A 7,717-nucleotide genomic window follows, 5' to 3' on the forward strand; every position below is an offset into this window, starting at 1 on the left:
TTATTTAATCCCATCTCCTCTCCTAAATTACATAAATATTTTATTTAATAAATTTACACTAATACATTTGGTTTAGAATTTCGATGGAGGTTTCCAACGGAGAAGGTATATTGTGACCAATTTTTTTTTTTTTAAATGCCCAAATTCGTTAGAATTCCAATGGTAATTTCACATTTGGTTTCAATAGAGAAGGCATTAGAAATGAAATTTGTTTTTTTTTTTCAAAAAACTACCCGCGTTCATTAAAATTTCGATGACAATGGGCATTATACTTATAAAAAAAAGAGAGAGAGAGGGCAAGTCATTTGTGCATTCCATCCCGCGCAGGCTTCCGCGTCGACCTCAACCCCTGACAAGATCAAATGACACACTCACCATTTGAGGTAGAATATTCACCTTCATTTCGAATTTGCATAATATGAGGAATTGTTGAATCTTCACCTTCATTCATTGAATCTTCGGATTTGCATAATATTTGCATAATATGAGGAATTGCTTGGGTAGAATCTTCACCATTCAGGGTAACAGAATCTTTACCTTCATTCATTGATTTGCATATATGAGGAATTGATTACATCCCACTCTTTGCTTGAGCTATCCATTGCATTTCACAATGACCTGTGCTTTGCCATTCCTAGGTCGACATCATCAGAAGTATTTTAATGTTGCCCCATGCCTCAGTTGTTGATGTTCCATCTTCCCCTTTTGCCACCATGAATTCTATATGGCCCTGAGGACAATCGACCTCTCTTTCTCTTTTCTCTCTCTCCCATCTTGCCCCTACCATGGCACTAGGATGTATACACAATGAAGAACAAGCTAACTGGTTAAAGGATCAACCTTTGGCGGGTAGCATTGATGAGTTTCCAGCTCTCATTAGAAGATAGAGTAGGAGAGGCCATTGTCAAACTATTTTTGTAGTTATCAACCACACCCCATCTAATAGTGAGGTAGTTCTAGATAGTTACTTAAATTTTTCATGTTTTATGTTAAGGTCTTTAGGTGGAAAACTATCTTCCTTTTCTACTTATTTTTTTGTCTATTGTGTTTCTTTGCACATTTACAAATGTGTGTGAGGGTCATCTTGAACCAATTCTAGGGAGGTATCTAGTAGAGGAAGCTTCATAACATTAGAGTTTGTGTTAATATGTTCCAAACATAAATGTAAATAAAAAATTGACAAATATACCTCAATTTTGAAATGCTTGGCATGAAGTTACACACAAGCCTTAATGTTTCTAGAACATGTTAGTGTATGCTTTCATCATGGAAAAACATAATTTAGTTGATCATAATTGATGTAACAAAGTTGTATCTTTGAAAGCCTTGTTCCTTGATTATAGATCTACCCTCAATTGATTTAGATTGCTTGATTGAAAAATTGGTAGATGTGGGTTGGAGTTGATAGGGGTTTCAAATGAGAAATAGACTTGTATCTATATGAAGCTTGCACCTTTTCAAATTGAACTTTAGGAAAATTCCAAAATTGGAGAGGAAATTCCTACTATTTGCAAATCCAACATTCACCTTTCAAATTTTAGGTCCAATTTCCATGAATAAGGGTTCCCAAGACCCTAGTCCTAGAAAATTGAGCCATGAGGAACATCATGAGTAAGGGAATGAACCAAAATTATGGAAACATTCTCAAACCTAAGTACAACTAGGCATAAATAAGGCACAACCACTAAAGTGAGTCCAAACCTAATGTATATTTATAAAGAGATACAACTTATGATGTAATATTTAGCCCCCTCTTAGCAAGAGTATAAAATTATGCTCATGTACTCTTGGGAAAATATGGAGAAACCAAATAATCTTTCACCAAGATATTGAAGAGTCAAGATGACTACAAGTTTGGAAAGGTGGTAGCTCCCAAGACTTATGATATTGTCAATCTACAATATTGAGACAAAAGGGAAGTACAAAGTGAGTAATATGAGTACCATTGGTAACACACATGGAGCATGCAAAACACAAAATTATGGCATTTAGAACTAGTAAGATTCATATATTCTCACTACGAACCATATCAAAAAGACAAGGCACAGATCTAGGACTAGTAAGATCCTTATATAGTTACTAGGAGACATGTCAAAGACACATAAAAGCATGATACCTAAGTTAGTAAGATCCTCTAATACTTAGTCATAGATCACATTCTAACAACAAATAAGTAGTCATATCTTGGTAACCTAACTAGTCCATGAGTAGTAGCTAAAAATATTATCAAAGCTAGGTTAGGTTAGGAGCCCCAAGAACCTATAATGTGTCTTATAATGGGCGTTGAAAATAATCTACACTCAAGCCAACAATGGAATGGTAAGAAAGGGGGTAGTATCTCAATGGTAGAGAAATTTATTAACAAATAGAAGGCCTTAAGTTAGATTCCTAGCTATTTTATGAGTATTAGCTTAACATTTTCATGCATAAATAACATCTACTCCCACCTCTACCATAGATCCAAATTCCACCATTTCTCCTTCCACAACCTCTAGTCACCTTCATGTACCAAAGCCACTAGTGCCACACCTTTAGTACTTACATCCTTCACTTATCATCCACCATATGGCCTATTTATCAAATTTATTTCTTCTACATGTAAAATCCATATTCACAAGATAAAATGACAATTGATAGATGTAAAATCCATATTCCACAACCATTGCTAATATCCTTTCTGCCAGTGCCAAAATGTGAGGTTTGTAACAAGATGTGGCATCCATCAAAGCATAATATAGAGGAGATTTGTAACAAGATGGTAGATCAAACAATATAGGAAAGCATTGATTAAAAATAAATACAAGATTGCAGTTTATAGAGTTTAGCAAAAGGGGCAATGAACAAACATAACACTACTTTGGAAAGCTGCAGAGATGGTGCGTTGCACAATATAGAGACAGGTTATGCAAGGAACAAGAATAGAAACGATGAAAGGTTGAGCCATAGAGTAGGGTATGATATCCATCAAAGCGTAAAGGCTTTTTAAATTCTACCATAAATATAATTTCCATGTGTTTGATCAAATCAATAACTAACTAAAAAATTGAAACGCTAGGGAGAGACATTAAATGTGAAGAGGATTGATGTGCATGGAGATTGTTAATTGCATATTTGAATAAATATTTTATTGTAATCTTTATGTCAGTTCAATTTGTGTGCAAGATTTACCCTCTTTGGAAGCTTCCATACCATTCAAATATTCATGTATTGGTACCTAATTGTGAAAGTTTGAGGTCCATTGGGAAAAAAGTTGTCATTTTGCCATGACAACTTTTGCATTTCTTGTAGAAACTTCTTAAAACTATGGTTGGAAAGTTGGTTTATGGTGATTTGAGGTATTAATCCACTTGGATGGGAATAAATAGGCCTTTGGCATGCCATCCAAGAGTTTTTCTTAATGAAATTGGGGTTGTTATGTGCATTTTTGACATTTCGGTCTGATTCTCTTCATTTTTCATTGTGAAAATCATCATAATTTGATGGGAAGTCAGTAGGATGTGGTAGATAAGTGAGTTAACCTCATTTTGTCTTTTTGTGGCATTTAATTTCATTGTTTTTTAAAGAAGATATCATAGTTTTTCCAAAAAATGTCAAAACCCTTCCTAGTGTTTACCAAGAGGAGTAAATAATGTATAGTTTGGTCTCCCATGCATATAAATTCACCTAAATGTGTGGGAAGAACTTTTTTCATGCTATGCATCATATTATGTTGTGTGCAAGGATCCAAATTAGATTTGGTATGTGTTTGGGCTTGAGAAGAGTCTGATATTTCTATGTATTAGACAATAAAAGGTAGTAAGAGTGAAGAATTTGGTGGGAAGACCAAGTGATTGGTATTTTGAAGTGGTTGATGAAAGAGAGAGGGGTGAGGGGACCCTATGCAACCTTAAAAAGGGTTTGTGGATCAAAAACAAATGAAATAGATTAATTTTCTATGACTATCCTAAGGGTATAAATTGTCACAGTCATAGTTTTACTAGTGATATTGTTTTTGTTTTGATAGAGTTGTGTTTATAAACCCAAGTGTGGACATGTAATGGAGCCATGAGATGTCTTAAAAATATATCAATACTTAACAACAACATAGTGTGTAGGCACCTAAAATATGAAAGGACTACATATTGGAAGGAGACAATCATCCATATTCATCACAAGCTTCTGCAGCTCATGTAGAGTCAAGGTGAGTTGCAAAATGACCATCAATGAGTGTGAACCCTGTCTTCACAAATTATGATGAGTTGCCATGATAATTGACCATATACCGATTGTGTTGGCTCAATTAATATTAGTTTTCCCAAGCCTACAATCCAATTAATATATCCAAGGGTGTCTAGAAGAATGAATTGTATGATCATTGACTTTGTATGTTGAAACCATTATACATGCCCCTACCTCTGCATCATACACGTGAGTCAAGGATGATAGTGTGGTGTGCAAATATCCTATATGGATAGGACACAAGAATCTATATCAGATAGTGCTAGGTGAAATGTATTTAATATAATAGACTTACAGGGACATATGGGGAAGTTTGTGCATGTGATGATGCCATGAAAGGTTTGATATCCCTATGTATCAGACTGAGAAACCAGTGAAAGACAAAAAAAAATGCATTGATGAAAGACAAAAAAAAATGCATTGATAAGGCAAAAGGTTGAATTGCCTAATGTTTGGTGTTGAAGTGATGTGTGGGGTCCCTGCCAAGTCAAATACCTTGTTGTAGTTTCAAAGGGTGGAAAAATAATAAGCATTTTATTTACTGTCCTAATAGACCATCCATCATAACAATGATTACCAATGATGTATGTGTTGCAAACAAAGTTCTAAAGGAAGGCCCTTTCTATTTTAATACCAAGTGAGTGTTCATAGACCTTGTGTAGGGTCCTCCAAGCCTAGAGTAATGAGTTCAAAGCCTAGATACATTGATTTGGCCTCGTGCCCATCAATGAGTGTTGACCCAATAGGAGAAGTCTTGAGACTGACAATTTTGGAAGTGTGGCATTGTTGAAAGTCAATGCTTATGTAGGAACTCCTTCTTCACATATTATGATTAGTTGCCATAATACTTGACCCTATCCTCATGGTGTTGGCTCAATTCATATTAGTGTGTTTTGTTGAAGAAACATGATGTGAGAAGTTTGATGCAGAGGCAAGGGTAGAACTTAGTATTTCATATTAGGACAACAACCACATTGATTAGGCAAGTCAAATAAGGCCTCTCCAATGTTTAGGATACAAAAACGCAACATTAGTCATGTAAGTATGCATGAGCATGGGAATGGATAGTTGCTTTCCTTTTAGACTGATTTGGACAGTATTGAGAGGATCCTATAAGGATGACTATAACCATACTCTCAATGACTTCACAACATTGATAATGAATTCACAATAGACACTCACAGATTACCCCAATTAGACATTAGTCAAATTAAGATATGATACAAGGATTGCATACCACAAAGCCATTAGATATGTTTTGAGATGAAAAAGAAGAGTTAAATGGTTTTGGTTCTATTTGCATAATTTCTATGTTCAACTAATTTAATTTGGTATATTTTACTAAAATGTGATTTCATAACTAACATTTCAAATTCTATATAACTAGTTCTATAGCCCGATTTTTTTTCTTGTGAAGAAAGACCATGTCAAACAATATCAACGAACAACAAAATAAGGAGACAATTGCTAGATTGTGGTCTAACTTGAAAAGAAAAGGTGATGGAAAATGTTATTGTCCCTGCAAAATTTGTAAGGGGTTAAAGACTAGAAGACTTCTAATCAAAATAGCTAAGAAACATTATAGGCTGCATGGTCACATTGAAGGTGGACATGATTATCATCCATTGGTAAGTTTTTCATTATATCATTTTAATAATTTATATGCATAAGAAATCACTTAATGATGAGATCATGATCATGGTTTATTTATGTTTATCAATTTTAGATAGGTTGAACACCCTAGAGCACATGATATGGATCAACACAACTTGAAGAATATGGTTTTTGAAGTGGATGAATATGGAGGTGTGAATATCAAAGCTAGAGATAATGATCCCATGGAAGATGACGATCATGAGCCACAAAAAAGAAATGAAGATGATGGTACAAATACATTGATCCATGACACATTTAGTACTGGCTTAGCTGATCATGATGATGAAGATGACCTTGATGTTGTTCATGATGTCCCTCTACTTGAGAAGGCATTTGACACCCTTTACGAAGGCTCCCAAACAACTCTTCTCTTTGATGTATTTTTGTTGGTGAACTTGAAGGTTATGAATGGTTTATCCAACATAACAATCTCATGTATGTTATGGTATGTCATATATGTCATAATAAATGTGGAATCATGTTGTACTATTAATATTCTTTATATCAACAAATGATATTTTCTTTTTGTAGATTGATAGGTGAGTTTTTGTTACCACCATCAAATATTCTACCTTGCTCATACCGATAAATATCTGCCATTATGAAAGATATTGGAATGGAGTATCAAGCAATAGATGCTTGTCCAAATGATCATATTATATATCACAAACAACATGAATTTTGAACTGAATTCCCTGAATGTCATATCAGTAGATATCAAACCAATCAAATAGCAAAAAGGGTTCCTCGCAAGGTTCTTCGCTATATTCCCATTATTCCACGTATGCAACGATTATTCAAGTGCAATAGCTTGGCACAATTTATGGATTACCATGCATGCAATAGAAGTCGAGATGACATTATTCGAATGCCTATGGATGGTTCAACATTTATGGATATAGAGGAAAAGTGGCCACACTTTAAAGAAGAGCCTCATAATCTCAAGCTTTCATTGGCAACGGACAGTGTCAATCCATTTGGAGAGATGAGATCTGTTTACTCAATTTTGCCTATTTTTGTTATCAACAATAAAATTCCTCCATGGATGTCAATAAAGAGGGGGCACATAATGTTGGCAATGATTGTTCCAGGTATTTTATCATTTAAATATAGCCGTCTACATTTAATTATAAATATTGTATTAAAATGGTCATAATAATTATGTAATGTTTTGTTGATTCGATTAGGTAAGTATCAAGTTAAAGATATGAATGTATATATCGAGCCTCTTATCGACAAGTTCTTGGAGTTATGGAATGGTGTCACTATGTATGATGTCTTTAAACCAATAGGACAAAGACAATTTCAATTCCATGCAATGCTTGTATGGACAATACACGATGCCCTAGGGCTAACACATTTTTGTGGTATGTTATAGTGTTCAAGTTGCACATGATAATTATAATTCAAAAAATTAACATATTTAATCCAATTATACATTATCTTGTAGGTCTTCAAACAAAGGGAAAATTTACCTGTCCAATTTGTGGTCCAAAGATGAAATCTTGTCATTCAAAAAATTTAGCAAAGCAGGTGTTTGATGAGTATAGGCACTTTCTCCACAAAAATCATAAGTATCGAAATACTTAAAAACATCTTTTCAATGGGAAAGAAGAGAATACATCAGAGCCATGAAGAATGACACCTCACCTATGGAAGTTGGAATATAATAAAAATAATCATCAAGGTAATGCCATTCCATCTAATGGTTTATGTCATAAAACATCTTTTCTATTGTGTTTTGTTTACTGATGATGTTATTGATGATCATAATGATCGTCAAGGCATCAATGACTACCTTCCTAAGGGACTAAAAAGTTATCCATGACAATTTAGTAGGTTG

The sequence above is a fragment of the Cryptomeria japonica genome, chromosome 4 (assembly GCF_030272615.1).
Source record: "Cryptomeria japonica chromosome 4, Sugi_1.0, whole genome shotgun sequence".
NCBI classification, from domain to species: domain Eukaryota; kingdom Viridiplantae; phylum Streptophyta; class Pinopsida; order Cupressales; family Cupressaceae; genus Cryptomeria; species Cryptomeria japonica.